The following is a 19,374-nucleotide window of genomic DNA, read 5'->3' as shown; positions in this document are numbered from 1 at the left end:
AAGAAGCAAAACGCGCGGCACGTTCGGGTTATCGCTTCTCGGCCTTTTGGCTAAGATCAAGTGTAGTATCTGTTCTTATCAGTTTAATATCTGATACGTCCCCTATCTGGGGACCATATATTAAATGGATTTTTAGAACAGGGAGATGGAAATAGAGCTTGCTCTGTCCACTCCACGCATTGACCTGGTATTGCAGTATTTCCAGGACCGGTGCACCCTTTCCTTATGTGTTTACTAAAATCAGATTCCAAAAGTGCTTTTTGTGTTTGCCATTGTTTTTGTCTTTCGGATGGGATCTCCCCTTTTAATCCCATTATTTCAACACCTGTTGGACAATGCATTTGTACAGTCATGTGTGATAATGAGCTAATTTATTAAATGCAATTAATTAATATATTGCCACCTCTTGTTTTGTGTCGTCTGTGTTTCTGTGTTTCCGGCATTTCACATTGGAACAGCTCATTCACCTTCCTTGTCTTCTCTCCGCCCTCCCTCCTAGGTAGGTTAAAGAGCTGCACCTGAGCCAGCCACTGATTGATGCAGCACCATAGTCAAATAGTGGAGTGGAGTAGGGGAACAGCAAACAGCCATTAAAGCAGCCAGCCCGCACGCCCGCCCGCCCGTCACAATGGACCTACCTGTGTACACTAGATGGATGTGATGGAATGTACTGTGGTCCCTACATTTCAAGAAGAAGTAAGAATTGCAGTTGCAACAAACCCTTGCTTGCCTACAAAGAGAGCAGCAATTTGGATTTGTTACTATGTTACCTGGAAGAATAACAAACTGTGCAAGGATGGAGGTTGTAGGAGCAAGGAGAACAAGTTGTCTGTAAAGTTGGTGGATGCCTATTTTCCATTTTGCAGTCCCTTGTCTCCCTCTTGTGGCCTCCTGGAGGCAACTAGCTGTGCAAAAAAAAGACAGCCTGGGGGCCGGCTGTTGCAGTGTTGCCCTCTCAGGCAACACTGAGTGACTGACTGAGCCGCACCGTCTTATATAAAGTTCAGACGGAACTTTGCACGTGTCATAGTGGAGACCTCAGGAGCCAGAGCCAGCTTTCTGACATCATAATGGGGCCTCAGAGATAAAAGCCTGGGCCCAGGCAGTGTTGGTCAGTGCTGCTCAGCAGGCAGCACTGGACTGGATTAAAGCTGATACAAGGTGTGAAAGGAGAAGGGGTGGCAGTGGGCATGCACTTACTGCTGCTGCTGCTGCTGCTGCTGCTGCCAGTGTTTGCACGGCAGGAGGGCATTTGGGCGTTGCCAGGAAGGCGTTTTTATGTCGATTCCTCCTCCTTCAGCACTGCATTGTGGTGCAAGCAAAAGAAGCAAAACGCGCGGCACGTTCGGGTTATCGCTTCTCGGCCTTTTGGCTAAGATCAAGTGTAGTATCTGTTCTTATCAGTTTAATATCTGATACGTCCCCTATCTGGGGACCATATATTAAATGGATTTTTAGAACAGGGAGATGGAAATAGAGCTTGCTCTGTCCACTCCACGCATTGACCTGGTATTGCAGTATTTCCAGGACCGGTGCACCCTTTCCTTATGTGTTTACTAAAATCAGATTCCAAAAGTGCTTTTTGTGTTTGCCATTGTTTTTGTCTTTCGGATGGGATCTCCCCTTTTAATCCCATTATTTCAACACCTGTTGGACAATGCATTTGTACAGTCATGTGTGATAATGAGCTAATTTATTAAATGCAATTAATTAATACATTGCCACCTCTTGTTTTGTGTCGTCTGTGTTTCTGTGTTTCCGGCATTTCACATTGGAACAGCTCATTCACCTTCCTTGTCTTCTCTCCGCCCTCCCTCCTAGGTAGGTTAAAGAGCTGCACCTGAGCCAGCCACTGATTGATGCAGCACCATAGTCAAATAGTGGAGTGGAGTAGGGGAACAGCAAACAGCCATTAAAGCAGCCAGCCCGCCCGCCCGCCACAATGGACCTACCTGTGTACACTAGATGGATGTGATGGAATGTACTGTGGTCCCTACATTTCAAGAAGAAGTAAGAATTGCAGTTGCAACAAACCCTTGCTTGCCTACAAAGAGAGCAGCAATTTGGATTTGTTACTATGTTACCTGGAAGAATAACAAACTGTGCAAGGATGGAGGTTGTAGGAGCAAGGAGAACAAGTTGTCTGTAAAGTTGGTGGATGCCTATTTTCCATTTTGCAGTCCCTTGTCTCCCTCTTGTGGCCTCCTGGAGGCAACTAGCTGTGCAAAAAAAAGACAGCCTGGGGGCCGGCTGTTGCAGTGTTGCCCTCTCAGGCAACACTGAGTGACTGACTGAGCCGCACCGTCTTATATAAAGTTCAGACGGAACTTTGCACGTGTCATAGTGGAGACCTCAGGAGCCAGAGCCAGCTTTCTGACATCATAATGGGGCCTCAGAGATAAAAGCCTGGGCCCAGGCAGTGTTGGTCAGTGCTGCTCAGCAGGCAGCACTGGACTGGATTAAAGCTGATACAAGGTGTGAAAGGAGAAGGGGTGGCAGTGGGCATGCACTTACTGCTGCTGCTGCTGCTGCTGCTGCTGCCAGTGTTTGCACGGCAGGAGGGCATTTGGGCGTTGCCAGGAAGGCGTTTTTATGTCGATTCCTCCTCTTTCAGCACTGCATTGTGGTGCAAGCAAAAGAAGCAAAACGCGCGGCACGTTCGGGTTATCGCTTCTCGGCCTTTTGGCTAAGATCAAGTGTAGTATCTGTTCTTATCAGTTTAATATCTGATACGTCCCCTATCTGGGGACCATATATTAAATGGATTTTTAGAACAGGGAGATGGAAATAGAGCTTGCTCTGTCCACTCCACGCATTGACCTGGTATTGCAGTATTTCCAGGACCGGTGCACCCTTTCCTTATGTGTTTACTAAAATCAGATTCCAAAAGTGCTTTTTGTGTTTGCCATTGTTTTTGTCTTTCGGATGGGATCTCCCCTTTTAATCCCATTATTTCAACACCTGTTGGACAATGCATTTGTACAGTCATGTGTGATAATGAGCTAATTTATTAAATGCAATTAATTAATACATTGCCACCTCTTGTTTTGTGTCGTCTGTGTTTCTGTGTTTCCGGCATTTCACATTGGAACAGCTCATTCACCTTCCTTGTCTTCTCTCCGCCCTCCCTCCTAGGTAGGTTAAAGAGCTGCACCTGAGCCAGCCACTGATTGATGCAGCACCATAGTCAAATAGTGGAGTGGAGTAGGGGAACAGCAAACAGCCATTAACCCCTTCCCGCTCCTTGACGTACTATTACGTCATGGCAGCTGTATCGTTCGCGCTCCATGCCGTAATAGTACGTCTCGGGAGTAACGGCCGTTTCGGCCGTCCTCCCGACACATACAGGAGCTGTGACGCTGCTGTCTTGTTCAGCAGCTGTCACAGCTCCTACAGCGGGGACCGATCGCTGTGTCCCCGCTGATTAACCCCTTAAAAGCCGCGTTCTATAGAGATCGCGGCTTTTTAGGGGTTAAGCTGCCATCGCCGGCCTGCTACGCGATAGCGGCCGGCGATGGTGACTATGGCAACCGGACACCAAACAATGGCGTCCGGCTATGCCATAGACGGAAGCCTAGTGGGTCCTGACAACGTCAGGACCCACTATGCTTGCTGTCAGTGAGTAGCTGACAGTTCTAATACACTGCACTACGCATGTAGTGCAGTGTATTAGAATAGCGATCAGGGCCTCCTGCCCTCAAGTCCCCTAGTGGGACAAAGTAATAAAGTAAAAAAAAAGTTAAAAAAAAGATGTGTAAAAATAAGAAAATAAAAGTTTTAAAAGTAATAAAAGTAAAAGTCCCACTTTTTCCCTTATCAGTCCTTTATTATTAATAAAAATATATAAACAAACAAATAAACTATACATAATTGGTATCGCCGCGTCCGTAACGGCCTGAACTACAAAATTATTTCATTATTTATCCCGCACGGTGAACGCCGTAAAAAAAAATATTAATAAACCGTACCACAATCACAATTGTTTGGTCACTTCACCTCCCAAAAAATGGAATAAAAAGAGATCAAAAAGTCGCATGTACCTAAAAATGGTACTGATGGAAACTACAGTTCGTTACGCAAAAAATAAGTCCTCGCACGGCTTTATTGATTGAAAAATAAAAACGTTCTGGCTCTTAGAATAAGGTAACACAAAAAGTGAATGATTGTTTACAAAACGTATTTTATTGTGCAAACGCCATAAGACATAAAAAAAAAAACTATAAACATCTGGTATCGCCGTGATCGTATCGCCCCGCAGAATAAATTTAATATATCATTTATAGCGCACGGTGAACGCTGTAAAAAAAAAAGTATACAAAAACAATAGTAGAATTGCTGTTTATTAGTCACCACGCCACCTAAAAATGGAATAAAAACTGATCAAAAAGCCGCATGCATGACATGAAAACTACAATGGATTCCTCAAGGGGTCTAGTTTCCAAATTGGGGTCACTTTTGGGGGGTTTCCAATGTTTTGGCACCACAAGACCTCTTCAAACCGGACATGGTGCCTAATAAAAAAGAGGGCTCAAAATCCGCTAGGTGCTCCTTTGCTTCGGAGGCCGGTGCTTCAGTCCATTACCGCCCGAGGGCCACATGTGGGATATTTCTCAAAACTGCAGAATCTGGGCAATACGTATTAAGTTGCGTTTCTCTGATAAATCCTTTTGTGTTATAAAAAAAATGGTATAAAAAGAGTAAATTTCACCTCTACTTTGCTCTAAATTTCTGTGAAACACCTAAAGGGTTCATAAACTTTCTAAATGCTGTTGTGAATACTTTGAGGGGTCTAGTTTCTAAAATGGGGTGTTTGATAGGGGTTTCTAATATATGGGCCCCTCAAAGCAACTTCAGAAATGAACTGGAACCTAAAAAAATAAATAAATGAGGCAATACTTTGCTTCTCACATTATACTGATAATGAGCCGTGCCCACTCCGAGATGACCCCAGTTTTGACCGTTTGTATAAACGGAGACCCCTATTAGACCGTTCCAGTGCCCGGTTTTCCCAAGCATACACCCCCGAGAAGTGTTTTTCTATTGATGAGTCCCTGGTACATTTTAAAGGGAGGGTTCAATTCCGCCAGTACCTGCCAGGTAAGAGGGCAAGGTATGGCGTGAAGATGTATAAGCTGTGCGAGAGTGCATCAGGGTATACCTACAGGTTTAGGATATATGAAGGAAAGAAGAGGCTGGACGCAGCTGCAGGCTTAAGGGAAGCCGACATGACCGTCCTGGTAGGGAAAGGGTTAATGTTATGAGGTGAGGGAAAGTTGAAGGAGCTGAAGGAGGGACGGGGAGGAGTTAAGGGGGACGGGGGGGCCGTTACTGCGCTTCCCGCTGTTTCTCGGCATTGAGCCGGAAGCAGCGGGAGGAGTAACACACACTAAGCAAAGCTCCCCGTTGCCCGGTTTTTTAGTAATGGCAGAGGCCCTGATTTTAGAGCGGCTGCGTGCCGCTGCTGTGCACCACGGTCCCGGATGGCTGGAGGAGACCGTGGCTGCATTAACGCGGATCCCGGACGCCGTTTCGCCACGCCGGGCACGGCGTTCGGGGTCTGTTGTAAGGGACAGGCTCCCCTCCCCCGGCCCCCTTACGAGCATGGCTATGGCGGCGGGGGGGGAGTCGGCAACAACCGCTCCTGCGCTGGGCAGGCAGAGAGCGGTGCCAGGGGTGACGGCGATGCAGGCTGTGTCGACCCGTCCCTCTCGGCGGTCCCGACCTCCAGAGCGCCTTAGTCCGGAGGTAGTCCCGCGGACACGGCGTCGCAGAGGGAGCCCGATCCCGGACGCTGCAGGCCAGGCAGCTGGGAGGACCGCCCCTTCCCAGGCCCTGCGTCCTGGCAGGAATCCCAGGCCGCGACGGGGTCCGGCGGTAAGCAGGGAGTCGCAGGCTGGGCTCCCTGTCACCCCTCCCCCATCAGATGGAAGATGTCGAGAGCAAGGTACGGCCGCCCCGCATGGTGATGTTCCGGCCAGGGGGCAGGCTTCGTCAGGATCGTCTAGACGGGCGACTAGATCTGCAGCGACGTCGAGGCAACAGGTCCGGTCGGAAGTCTGGGTCCCGGCGGTCGGGCGGCAGGTTGCCGGCCCATCGGTCAGCGCGTCCTCATCCCCTTTCCGAAGATGTCGTTGGGAGGGACAGTCGTCGGCGAGAGAAGAATTGGAGGAAGGTGAACTGGACGTGTATCGTCGAGGTCAGGATGGTCCGGCTGACGGGAACACAGCGCCTGTGCAGCCCGGTGAGTGTATAACTCCATTATTGTCTTATCCAGCGATTTTTATGTCGGGTGGCGGCGGGGGGGCTGCTAGCATAGCATCGGGGGCCCGTAGTGGCGCGGGCGGACGCGACGGAGCGGGTTTGGCAGATTTAGTGGGTTGCTTACGGGAGCTGGTGGGGCGCCTGGATAGGGCCGCGGCGCCGGTAGTAACGGAAGTGTCCCCTGCGGTAGTTTGGGAAGGCCCCAGGGACGTGGGATCGTTGCAGGCGCGTCCTGTGGTGGCGGTTAGAGAGGCGGTCGCGGTGTCAGTACAGACTGAGGCACAGAAGGACGGCGATCGAGTGCGCATGGATGATCGTGCTCGGGGGGAGGTGTATGTTTGTTTTGAGGGTCCGTTGGGGGCGCATTTAAAGCAGGAGGTGCGTGATCGGATCTGGAAAGATGAATATGTTGAAATTTTTTCTCTCTTGCCGCTGGCTAAATTTAATTTGGATAAGAGCAAGCGGGATGAGAGTAAAAAGGACGAGGAGGAACGGCGGCGGTATAGGCTTATCCCGCAGACGTTCGTTAATTGGTCGCAGGCGTTCGCCATATTGGCTAGTGTGATAGGGGAAAAGGCGCCGGAAAATTGTTCGGCGTTATTTTGTTATTTTGATGCTATTGGGGAGGCTCATAGGGCGTATGGGGGTCAGGCGTGGCTGCGATATGATGAGCAATTCCGTCAGCGGAAGGCGGTTCGGCCGGCGATTCGGTGGGACCAGAAGGATATTGCTCTCTGGTTACGGGTTACGGCTCCGGTTAGGCAGCCCTTTCCCGGGAGCGGTGGCCAGGGAGGCCAGTCTAGTCAGAGTGGACAAAGCGGCGGGGGAAAGGCGGGGTTTTGCTGGCAATTCAATGAAGGCCAGTGCAAGTTCGGGGCCACGTGCAAGTTCAAGCACGTGTGCTCCGAGTGTAATGGTGCATCACACGGGGCGGCAAAATGTCTGCGAAAAAAGAGGTCAGGGAACCAGCACGGGGCTGGTCAAGGGGGTGTCGCCGGTGAGGGTGGAAAGGATGGCCCCTTATCTAAGTGAGTATCCGGATAGGGCGGTAGCTAAGTTGCTTTATGAAGGGTTTAGTGTTGGTTTTGTTATTCCTCCGCCTCCTTATGAGGTTCCGGTTACGCGGAGAAATTTAAAATCGGCTTACTTGCAGGCGGAAGTCGTGTCGGAAAAGTTGTTAAAAGAAGTTTCGTTGGGGCGCATGTCGGGGCCATTTGGGGAGGCGCCGGTGAAAGATTTAGTTGTGTCCCCTTTGGGTATTGTCCCTAAACGCGAGCCCGGAAAGTTTCGTTTGATTCAACATTTATCGTATCCCAAAGGTTCATCGGTAAATGACGGGATTGATCACGAGTTGTGTTTCGTAGTTTATACCTCATTCGATAAGGCGGTGGGGTTAGTGCGGGCTGCGGGTCCGGGGGCGCTGCTAGCAAAAACCGACATCGAGGCGGCGTTCAGGTTGTTGCCGGTCCATCCAGAAAGCCAACGGCTGTTGGGTTGTTTTTGGAATGGGGCCTTTTACGTGGATCGGTGCCTTCCGATGGGGTGTTCTCTTTCTTGTGCATACTTCGAGGCGTTTAGTAGCTTCGTGGAGTGGGTAACGAGGGGAGTATCCGGGGTCGATTCGTTGATCCATTACTTAGATGATTTTTTGTGCGTTGGCCCGGGGGGTTCGCCGGTTTGCGGTAACTTGCTTCATGCCCTGCAGAAGGTGGCGAGGGATTTTGGGATCCCTTTGGCGCCGGAAAAAACGGAGGGCCCGGTAGCGACGATTTGTTTCTTGGGAATCGAAATTGACTCGGTGGCAATGGAGTGTCGGCTCCCAGCGGATAAGTTGGGTGCTTTGAGGCTGGAGGTGCGACGGGCTTGTAGAAGTAAGAAAATGTCGCTGCGGGAGCTTCAGTCGCTGCTGGGGAAGTTGAATTTCGCATGCCGGATTATGCCGATGGGGAGGGTGTTTGGTAGAAGGTTGGCGGCGGCAACGGCGGGAGTGCGGGCGCCGCATCATTTTGTGCGGCTCAAGGAGGAGCACCGAGCTGATCTTCAGGTTTGGGATGACTTCTTGGGCCAGTACAATGGTCGCTCGCTATGGATGGCCCCAGCGCAGGATACGAGTGATCTGAATATTTTCACGGATGCGGCTGGGGCGGGTGGCTTTGGAGCTTACGGGGGAGGTCCGTGGTGCGCAGGTCAATGGCCGGCTAGCTGGGTGTCCAGTGGATTGACGCGGAATCTGGCCCTGCTCGAGCTGTTTCCCATCGTGGTGGCGGCTACCATTTGGGGGGACAGGCTCAGGGATAAGAAGGTCCGTTTTTACTGCGACAACATGGGGGTGGTGCTTGCCATTAATAACATCACGGCGTCCTCTCCTCCGGTAGTTCAATTGTTGCGACATTTAGTGTTGGTGTGTTTGTCGTTGAACGCGTGGGTGGTGGCGGTGCATGTCCCGGGTGTACGGAATTGTGTTGCTGATGCTCTTTCTCGCTCGCAGTGGGACCGGTTTCGGCAATTGGCCCCGGGAGCGGAACGTCTCGGGTTGGCTTGTCCGGATCATCTATGGGATCTGGTATCGGTCCCGTAGAGCAGCTGTTACAAAGGTCTTTGGCGCGCACGACGTGGAGTGCTTATGCTGCTTGTTGGAGGCAGTGGGAGGAGTGGGTAAGAGAGTTGGGTGATGTCAATACGGATAGAGACAGGTTGGTGGCACTTTTGTATTGGTTAGGGGATGCCTGGGAGGTGGGGTTTTCAGTAGCGAAGGTGAACCGGTTCATATCCGCGGTGGCGTTTGGGCTTAAGTTGCGGGGCTTGCGGGATGTATCGAAGGAATTTCTGGTATCGCAGGCTTTGAAGGGGTTGCGCAGAGGTAGGTTGGAGGCGGATAGTAGAAGGCCGGTGTCGTTTGCTTTGCTTGGCTTGTTGGGCGGTTCATTAGCATCGGTATGTCGTTCTTCAGATGAAAGGGATTTGTTTCGGTTGGCTTTTTCGTTGGCGTTCTTCGGAGCATTTAGAATAGGTGAGTTGGTGTCGCCAAGTACTAAACAGGCAGGGGGGCTGAGATCTGGGGAGGTGAGCCTTTTTGCAGATCGGCTGGAGGTATGGTTGCGTAGATCAAAAACTGACCAATTAGGGAAGGGAAAACTGATAGTTTTGTTCGCTCTCCCGGGGTCGGTCATGTGCCCAGTAGAGTGCATGCGGGGTTTTACAAAAAACAGGGGGTCTCCAGATTTGCCTTTGTTACGTCATGTGGACGGGTCGTTCTTGTCCAGGTTTCAGTTTGGAGCTGTTTTTAAAAAAATGTTTGACGGCGGTGGGGGTTGCGGCAGGCTCATATTCATCTCATTCCTTCCGGATTGGCGCAGCAACGGAAGCAGGGCGCTGGGGGTTGGATGATGAGGGGGTGAGGCGTATTGGTCGTTGGGAGTCTAAAAGGTTTAAGTCCTATGTCCGCCCCCATATGTTGTAATTTTGTTGTTTATGCTTGCGAATGTTATATGGTGGTGCCTAACTGTGTTTTCCGTTTCAGATTCGCCTCCTTGTCTGGTGTGGTTGATGGGTCATTCGTACGTGCACTGGGGGGCTTTGAGGGCGGACGTCCGCCCGGATGGTCGCCAGTTGCGCATTCCGCGACAGGATGCGGTTGTGCATTGGCTGGGGTTTAGAGGTATGTCGCGGAACAGGGTGTTGGCGGAATTCCAGACATATGTGCGGCTTGATAGGGTTCCGGAGGTTTTAGTGTTGCACGTGGGTGGGAATGACTTAGGAGTCCGCCCTTTTCGTGAGTTGGTGCGGGATATCAAACATGATTTGTTGTGTTTGTGGGTATCTTATCCCAAGTTGGTGGTAGTGTGGTCGGACATAGTCCCAAGGAAGCATTGGCGGTTAGCTAGATCGGTGGAGAGAGTCAATAAGGCTCGGATAAAAGTTAACCGGGCGGTGTCCCATTTTGTGGCGAAGAACGGGGGCATTTGCGTGAGGCATAGGGATTTGGAGTCAGGATTGGGGAATTTCTGGAGAAGTGACGGGGTTCATCTGACCGAGGTTGGCATTGATATTTGGAGCTTGGCTATAGCAGAAGGCATAGAAAGGGCGGTGGTGGTGTGGAGGAACTCACAGGCTTAAGGTGGTCAAGGCCTGTTTCGCGGTGGCGGGGGGAGTCCTTGAGGCCAGTCAGTACAAAATGGTGGGGGGGTCGCATCGGGGGTATGCGTCCCCCAAAAAAGGTACATGGTTGAAGACTTCATCGGGTGTTATCCCTTTGAAGTGGTCTTCTGGTAGAAGGTATGTCACTTGAAGGCTTCATCGGGTGTTATCCCTTTGAAGTGGACTTCTAGTGGTCGGTATATCACTTGAGGGCTTCATCGGGTGTTATCCCCTTGAAGTGGACTTCTAGTGGTTGGAGCCATCTGCAGAGGTGAACGGTGCTTCCGAGCTGGTTTACGGCTGGAGGTAATTAGTGGTTTGCAGATGGCTAATTCGGTGTGTTCTTGAAAGGAACATCTGAAGGGGCTTCAAGGACTTCCTCTGCTCGGGTTAATGTTAACGTTTAATTGTTATTTATGATTCTGACCCATGTTGGGTCATGTGAATTATTAGGAGGAATTCTCTGGTGGATTCCTAACTAGTTATCCGAATGTTTCGGATTTAAATTGTTTTTATAAAACTGTGAAATTAATAAACGGCTGCTGTGGCCATTTCACATCCAACCTCGGTGTCATGTGTCGTTACTAAATGGGGGTGGGGGATAGTATGGTCTAAGGTTAACACACGACTCTACCTAGGCAGGTCAAGAAGAGGCTGGACGCAGCTGCAGGCTTAAGGGAAGCCGACATGACCGTCCTGGTAGGGAAAGGGTTAATGTTATGAGGTGAGGGAAAGTTGAAGGAGCTGAAGGAGGGACGGGGAGGAGTTAAGGGGGACGGGGGGGCCGTTACTGCGCTTCCCGCTGTTTCTCGGCATTGAGCCGGAAGCAGCGGGAGGAGTAACACACACTAAGCAAAGCTCCCACCCTCCCACCCTTGTTTTGTTACTCCTTAGGTCTTATGTACGTCCGTCTATGAGCGTTGTGTGTTATTTTGTGTGCTTATTTAACATGTTTTTCTTTTTTCCGGAGTAGGTTCTGTTGTCATGGCAGCTGGCGGGGGGAGTCCTTGAGGCCAGTCAGTACAAAATGGTGGGGGGGTCGCATCGGGGGTATGCGTCCCCCAAAAAAGGTACATGGTTGAAGACTTCATCGGGTGTTATCCCTTTGAAGTGGTCTTCTGGTAGAAGGTATGTCACTTGAAGGCTTCATCGGGTGTTATCCCTTTGAAGTGGACTTCTAGTGGTAGGTATATCACTTGAGGGCTTCATCGGGTGTTATCCCCTTGAAGTGGACTTCTAGTGGTTGGAGCCATCTGCAGAGGTGAACGGTGCTTCCGAGCTGGTTTACGGCTGGAGGTAATTAGTGGTTTGCAGATGGCTAATTCGGTGTGTTCTTGAAAGGAACATCTGAAGGGGCTTCAAGGACTTCCTCTGCTCGGGTTAATGTTAACGTTTAATTGTTATTTATGATTCTGACCCATGTTGGGTCATGTGAATTATTAGGAGGAATTCTCTGGTGGATTCCTAACTAGTTATCCGAATGTTTCGGATTTAAATTGTTTTTATAAAACTGTGAAATTAATAAACGGCTGCTGTGGCCATTTCACATCCAACCTCGGTGTCATGTGTCGTTACTAAATGGGGGTGGGGGATAGTATGGTCTAAGGTTAACACACGACTCTACCTAGGCAGGTCAAGGCCACCCCCAAACCAGACTGCATCCTGGACTACAATAGGTACATGGGAGGGATGGACTTGTCAAATCAAGTCCTGAAGCCCTACAGCGCCATGCGGTGTGGTATAAGAAGCTGGCCGTGCACATCATACAGATGGCTTTGTACAATGCGTATGTGCTACGTCGATGTGCAGGCCAGAGGGGAACTTTCCTGGAATTTCAAGATCTAATCTTTAGGGACCAGGAAGGGGGGGCACCCAGTACTTCTGGAAGCGAGGCCACACGCATCGTACCAGGGCAACACTTTCCAGGAGAAGGTCCCCAAACCGGTGGAAAGGGAAAGAGTCAAAAGAGGTGCAGAGTCTGCTATAAGAGGGGGATAAGGAAGAACACAATATACCAATGTGACACGTGTCCCGAAAAACCAGGGCTCTGTATAAAAGATTGTTTTAAAATGTATCATACATCCCTTGATTTTTAATTTACCCTGATGCACTCCGCACAGCTTACCCCCCTCATCTTTCCCTTCTGAGCCCTGCCGTATGCCCAGGCAGCTGATAACAGCCACATGTAGGGTATTGTCGTACCCAGGAGAACCCACATTACAATTTAAGGGGTGTATATCTCCGGTGGCGCATGCTGGGCACACTATATTGGACACTGAAATGGCATATACATATATAAAATTGCAAATCTCACACTGCACCATCTGCTGCGCATTATCTTTTACACAGTACCTGTGGGGTCAAAATGCTCACTACACCTCTAGATGAATGTCTTAAGGGGTGTAGTTTTTAAAATGGGGTCACTTCTCGGGGGTTTCAACTGTACTGGTACCTCAGGGGCTTCTGCACACATGACTTAGCACCAGAAAAGCTCCAGTAGGCCAAATGGTGGTCCTTTCCTTCTGAGCCCTCCCATGGGCCCAAAGGGCAGTTTATCACCACAAATGGGGTATTGCCGCACTAAGGACAAATTGGGCAACAAAATGGGGTATGTTGTTCCTTGTGAAAATAAGAAATTTTGATCAAAAATGACATCTTATTGGAAAAAATATCATTTTTTTCATTTCACAGCCCAATTCAAATAGGTGCTGTGAAAAAACTGTGCGGTCAAAATGATAACAAAAACCATAAATGAATTCCTTGAGGGGTGTAATTTCCAAAATGGGGTCACTTCTGGTGGGTTTCCATTGCTTTGATACCTCTGGGGCTCTGCAAATGCAACATGGCACCCGAAAACCAATCCAGCAAAATCTGGACTCCAACAAACACATAGCGCTCCTTTCCGTCTGAGCCCTCCCATAGGCCCAAACGGCAGTTTATCACCACAAATGGGGTATTGCCGCACTAAGGACAAATTGGGCAACAAAATGGGGTATGTTGTTCCCTGTGAAAATAAGAAATTTTGATCAAAAATGACATCTTATTGGAAAAAATATAATTTTTTTCATTTCACAGCCCAATTCAAATAGGTGCTGTGAAAAACCTGTGCGGTCAAAATGATAACAAAAACCATAAATGAATTCCTTGAGGGGTGTAGTTTCCAAAATGGGGTCACTTCTGGTGGGTTTCCATTGCTTTGATACCTCTGGGGCTCTGCAAATGCGACATGGCACCCGAAAACCAATCCAGCAAAATCTGGACTCCAACAAACACATAGCGCTCCTTTCCTTCTGAGCCCTCCCATGGGCCCAAACGGCAGTTTATCACCACAAATGGGGTATTGCCGCACTAAGGACAAATTGGGCAACAAAATGGGGTATGTTGTTCCCTGTGAAAATAAGAAAATTTGATCAAAAATGACATTTTATTGGAAAAAATATCATTTTTTTCATTTCACAGCCCAATTCAAATAGGTGCTGTGAAAAAACTGTGCGGTCAAAATGATAACAAAAACCATAAATGAATTCGTTGAGGGGTGTAATTTCCAAAATGGGGTCACTTCTGGTGGGTTTCCATTGTTTTGATACCTCAACGCCTCTTCAAACCTGGCATGCTGCCTAAAATATATTCTAATAAAAAAGAGGCCTCAAAATGCACTAGGTGCTTCTTTGCTTCTAGGGCTTGTGTTTTAGTCCACGAGCGCAGTAGGGCCACATGTGGGACATTTCTAAAAACTGCAGAATCTGGACAATACATATTTAGTAGTGTTTCTCTGGTAAAACCTTCTCTGTTACTAAAAAAAAATTGAATAAAATTGAAATTCAGCAGAAAAAATGAAATTTGCAAATTTCATTTCCACTTTGCTTTAATTCCTGTGAAATGCCTGAAGGGTTAAAAAACTTTCTATATGCTGTTTTGAATACTTTGAGGGGTCTAGTTTTTAAAATGGGGTGTTTTATGGGGGTTTCTAATACATAGGCCCCTCAAATCCACTTCAGAACTGAACTGGCACCTTCAAAAAAAGGCTTTTGAAATTTTCTTAAGAATATGAGAAATTGCTGTTTATGTTCTAAACCTTGTAACGTCCAAGAAAAATAAAATAATGTTCAAAAAACGATGCCAATCTAAAGTAGACATATGGGAAATGTGAACTAGTAACTATTTTGGGTGGTATAACCGTCTGTTTTTCAAGCAGATGCATTTAAATTCTGAAAAATGCTATTTTTTGTAAATTTTCTCTAAATTTTGCAATTTTTCACAAATAAAGACTGAATATATCGACCAAATTTTACCACGAACATGAAGCCCAAAGTGTCACGAGAAAACAATCTCAGAATCGCTTGGATAGGTTTAAGCATTCCGACGTTATTACCACATAAAGTGAAATATGTCAGATTTGAAAAATGGGCTCTGAGCCTTAAGGCCCAAACTAGGCTGCGTCCTTAAGGGGTTAAAGCAGCCAGCCCGCCCGCCCGCCCGTCACAATGGACCTACCTGTGTACACTAGATGGATGTGATGGAATGTACTGTGGTCCCTACATTTCAAGAAGAAGTAAGAATTGCAGTTGCAACAAACCCTTGCTTGCCTACAAAGAGAGCAGCAATTTGGATTTGTTACTATGTTACCTGGAAGAATAACAAACTGTGCAAGGATGGAGGTTGTAGGAGCAAGGAGAACAAGTTGTCTGTAAAGTTGGTGGATGCCTATTTTCCATTTTGCAGTCCCTTGTCTCCCTCTTGTGGCCTCCTGGAGGCAACTAGCTGTGCAAAAAAAAGACAGCCTGGGGGCCGGCTGTTGCAGTGTTGCCCTCTCAGGCAACACTGAGTGACTGACTGAGCCTCACCGTCTTATATAAAGTTCAGACGGAACTTTGCACGTGTCATAGTGTAGACCTCAGGACCCAGAGCCAGCTTTCTGACATCATAATGGGGCCTCAGAGATAAAAGCCTGGGCCCAGGCAGTGTTGGTCAGTGCTGCTCAGCAGGCAGCACTGGACTGGATTAAAGCTGATACAAGGTGTGAAAGGAGAAGGGGTGGCAGTGGGCATGCACTTACTGCTGCTGCTGCTGCTGCTGCTGCTGCTGCCAGTGTTTGCACGGCAGGAGGGCATTTGGGTGTTGCCAGGAAGGCGTTTTTATGTCGATTCCTCGGCTCTTTCAGCACTGCAATGTGGTGCAAGCAAAAGAAGCAAATCCTGTCTTGCTTCCTCTCCGGCCTTTATTCACCTCCCGCGTAGCTGTGAGTGTGTGTGAGCCTGCAGGGCCCCATGGAATTGCCTAGGAGTAGGCTGAATCGCTGCAAGGGGTGAACAGCAGTATTGGGCAGGCTCGGTCAACGCGCGGCACGTTCGGGTTATCGCTTCTCGGCCTTTTGGCTAAGATCAAGTGTAGTATCTGTTCTTATCAGTTTAATATCTGATACGTCCCCTATCTGGGGACCATATATTAAATGGATTTTTAGAACAGGGAGATGGAAATAGAGCTTGCTCTGTCCACTCCACGCATTGACCTGGTATTGCAGTATTTCCAGGACCGGTGCACCCTTTCCTTATGTGTTTACTAAAATCAGATTCCAAAAGTGCTTTTTGTGTTTGCCATTGTTTTTGTCTTTCGGATGGGATCTCCCCTTTTAATCCCATTATTTCAACACCTGTTGGACAATGCATTTGTACAGTCATGTGTGATAATGAGCTAATTTATTAAATGCAATTAATTAATACATTGCCACCTCTTGTTTTGTGTCGTCTGTGTTTCTGTGTTTCCGGCATTTCACATTGGAACAGCTCATTCACCTTCCTTGTCTTCTCTCCGCCCTCCCTCCTAGGTAGGTTAAAGAGCTGCACCTGAGCCAGCCACTGATTGATGCAGCACCATAGTCAAATAGTGGAGTGGAGTAGGGGAACAGCAAACAGCCATTAAAGCAGCCAGCCCGCCCGCCCGCCCGCCCGTCACAATGGACCTACCTGTGTACACTAGATGGATGTGATGGAATGTACTGTGGTCCCTACATTTCAAGAAGAAGTAAGAATTGCAGTTGCAACAAACCCTTGCTTGCCTACAAAGAGAGCAGCAATTTGGATTTGTTACTATGTTACCTGGAAGAATAACAAACTGTGCAAGGATGGAGGTTGTAGGAGCAAGGAGAACAAGTTGTCTGTAAAGTTGGTGGATGCCTATTTTCCATTTTGCAGTCCCTTGTCTCCCTCTTGTGGCCTCCTGGAGGCAACTAGCTGTGCAAAAAAAAGACAGCCTGGGGGCCGGCTGTTGCAGTGTTGCCCTCTCAGGCAACACTGAGTGACTGACTGAGCCGCACCGTCTTATATAAAGTTCAGACGGAACTTTGCACGTGTCATAGTGGAGACCTCAGGAGCCAGAGCCAGCTTTCTGACATCATAATGGGGCCTCAGAGATAAAAGCCTGGGCTCAGGCAGTGTTGGTCAGTGCTGCTCAGCAGGCAGCACTGGACTGGATTAAAGCTGATACAAGGTGTGAAAGGAGAAGGGGTGGCAGTGGGCATGCACTTACTGCTGCTGCTGCTGCCAGTGTTTGCACGGCAGGAGGGCATTTGGGCGTTGCCAGGAAGGCGTTTTTATGTCGATTCCTCCTCTTTCAGCACTGCATTGTGGTGCAAGCAAAAGAAGCAAAACGCGCGGCACGTTCGGGTTATCGCTTCTCGGCCTTTTGGCTAAGATCAAGTGTAGTATCTGTTCTTATCAGTTTAATATCTGATACGTCCCCTATCTGGGGACCATATATTAAATGGATTTTTAGAACAGGGAGATGGAAATAGAGCTTGCTCTGTCCACTCCACGCATTGACCTGGTATTGCAGTATTTCCAGGACCGGTGCACCCTTTTCCTTATGTGTTTACTAAAATCAGATTCCAAAAGTGCTTTTTGTGTTTGCCATTGTTTTTGTCTTTCGGATGGGATCTCCCCTTTTAATCCCATTATTTCAACACCTGTTGGACAATGCATTTGTACAGTCATGTGTGATAATGAGCTAATTTATTAAATGCAATTAATTAATACATTGCCACCTCTTGTTTTGTGTCGTCTGTGTTTCTGTGTTTCCGGCATTTCACATTGGAACAGCTCATTCACCTTCCTTGTCTTCTCTCCGCCCTCCCTCCTAGGTAGGTTAAAGAGCTGCACCTGAGCCAGCCACTGATTGATGCAGCACCATAGTCAAATAGTGGAGTGGAGTAGGGGAACAGCAAACAGCCATTAAAGCAGCCAGCCCGCCCGCCCGCCCGCCCGCCCGTCACAATGGACCTACCTGTGTACACTAGATGGATGTGATGGAATGTACTGTGGTCCCTACATTTCAGGAAGAAGTAAGAATTGCAGTTGCAACAAACCCTTGCTTGCCTACAAAGAGAGCAGCAATTTGGATTTGTTACTATGTTACCTGGAAGAATAACAAACTGTGCAATGATGGAGGTTGTAGGAGCAAGGAGAACAAGTTGTCTGTAAAGTTGGTGGATGCCTATTTTCCATTTTGCAGTCCCTTGTCTCCCTCTTGTGGCCTCCTGGAGGCAACTAGCTGTGCAAAAAAAAGACAGCCTGGGGGCCGGCTGTTGCAGTGTTGCCCTCTCAGGCAACACTGAGTGACTGACTGAGCCGCACCGTCTTATATAAAGTTCAGACGGAACTTTGCACGTGTCATAGTGGAGACCTCAGGAGCCAGAGCCAGCTTTCTGACATCATAATGGGGCCTCAGAGATAAAAGCCTGGGCCCAGGCAGTGTTGGTCAGTGCTGCTCAGCAGGCAGCACTGGACTGGATTAAAGCTGATACAAGGTGTGAAAGGAGAAGGGGTGGCAGTGGGCATGCACTTACTGCTGCTGCTGCTGCTGCTGCTGCTGCTGCTGCCAGTGTTTGCACGGCAGGAGGGCATTTGGGCGTTGCCAGGAAGGCGTTTTTATGTCGATTCCTCCTCTTTCAGCACTGCATTGTGGTGCAAGCAAAAGAAGCAAAACGCGCGGCACGTTCGGGTTATCGCTTCTCGGCCTTTTGGCTAATATCAAGTGTAGTATCTGTTCTTATCAGTTTAATATCTGATACGTCCCCTATCTGGGGACCATATATTAAATGGATTTTTAGAACAGGGAGATGGAAATAGAGCTTGCTCTGTCCACTCCACGCATTGACCTGGTATTGCAGTATTTCCAGGACCGGTGCACCCTTTCCTTATGTGTTTACTAAAATCAGATTCCAAAAGTGCTTTTTGTGTTTGCCATTGTTTTTGTCTTTCGGATGGGATCTCCCCTTTTAATCCCATTATTTCAACACCTGTTGGACAATGCATTTGTACAGTCATGTGTGATAATGAGCTAATTTATTAAATGCAATTAATTAATACATTGCCACCTCTTGTTTTGTGTCGTCTGTGTTTCTGTGTTTCCGGCATTTCACATTGGAACAGCTCATTCAGGGGCGTAGCTAAAGGCTCATGGGCCCCGATGCAAAAGTTCTTATTGGGCCCCCCCCCCCTCGCAAACTTCTCATGGCCGACGGTCCGCAGCTTTCAGCTGCATTGCTGGGTCTAGGATTAGATACAGTGGCTGAGCAGACAGTATCACACATGATAGGATCACACATGATAGGATTAGATACAATGACTCAGTAGATAGTATCACACATGATAGGATTAGATACAGTGGCTCAGCAGACAGTATCACACATGATAGGATTAGATACAGTGGCTCAGCAGACAGTATCACACATGATAGGATTAGATACAGTGGCTCAGCAGACAGTATCACACATGATAGGATTAGATACAGTGGCTCAGCAGAGAGTATCACACATGATAGGATTAGATACAGTGGCTCAGCAGACAGTATCACACATGATAGGATTAGATACAGTGGCTGAGCAGACAGTATCACACATGATAGGATTAGATACAGTGGCTCAACAAACAGTATCACACATGATATGATTAGATACAGTGGCTCAGCAGACAGTATCAC

At 48.3% G+C, this 19,374-nt stretch overlaps 6 non-coding genes across 6 annotated transcripts; all 6 read left to right on the top strand.

Annotated features, from left to right (window-relative positions):
* The first annotated feature begins 30 nt into the window (after positions 1 to 30).
* LOC142680766 (U2 spliceosomal RNA) lies at positions 31 to 221 on the top strand. The gene has a single exon (XR_012853194.1). It is a non-coding gene; the product is annotated as a U2 spliceosomal RNA (small nuclear RNA).
* Positions 222 to 1,352: 1,131 nt separating this feature from the next.
* LOC142680765 (U2 spliceosomal RNA) lies at positions 1,353 to 1,543 on the top strand. The gene has a single exon (XR_012853193.1). It is a non-coding gene; the product is annotated as a U2 spliceosomal RNA (small nuclear RNA).
* Positions 1,544 to 2,666: 1,123 nt separating this feature from the next.
* LOC142680763 (U2 spliceosomal RNA) lies at positions 2,667 to 2,857 on the top strand. Its single transcript, XR_012853192.1, has one exon. It is a non-coding gene; the product is annotated as a U2 spliceosomal RNA (small nuclear RNA).
* Positions 2,858 to 15,753: 12,896 nt separating this feature from the next.
* On the top strand, positions 15,754 to 15,944 carry LOC142680762 (U2 spliceosomal RNA). The gene has a single exon (XR_012853191.1). It is a non-coding gene; the product is annotated as a U2 spliceosomal RNA (small nuclear RNA).
* Positions 15,945 to 17,063: 1,119 nt separating this feature from the next.
* On the top strand, positions 17,064 to 17,254 carry LOC142680760 (U2 spliceosomal RNA). Its single transcript, XR_012853190.1, has one exon. It is a non-coding gene; the product is annotated as a U2 spliceosomal RNA (small nuclear RNA).
* Positions 17,255 to 18,396: 1,142 nt separating this feature from the next.
* On the top strand, positions 18,397 to 18,587 carry LOC142680912 (U2 spliceosomal RNA). The gene has a single exon (XR_012853313.1). It is a non-coding gene; the product is annotated as a U2 spliceosomal RNA (small nuclear RNA).
* Positions 18,588 to 19,374: the final 787 nt, after the last annotated feature.

This window comes from Rhinoderma darwinii (assembly GCF_050947455.1).
Source record: "Rhinoderma darwinii isolate aRhiDar2 chromosome 2 unlocalized genomic scaffold, aRhiDar2.hap1 SUPER_2_unloc_56, whole genome shotgun sequence".
In the NCBI taxonomy this organism is placed as follows: Eukaryota; Metazoa; Chordata; class Amphibia; order Anura; family Rhinodermatidae; genus Rhinoderma; species Rhinoderma darwinii.
The sequence above is the reverse complement of the archived record's forward strand: the minus strand, read 5'-3'. Positions and strand labels throughout refer to the sequence as shown.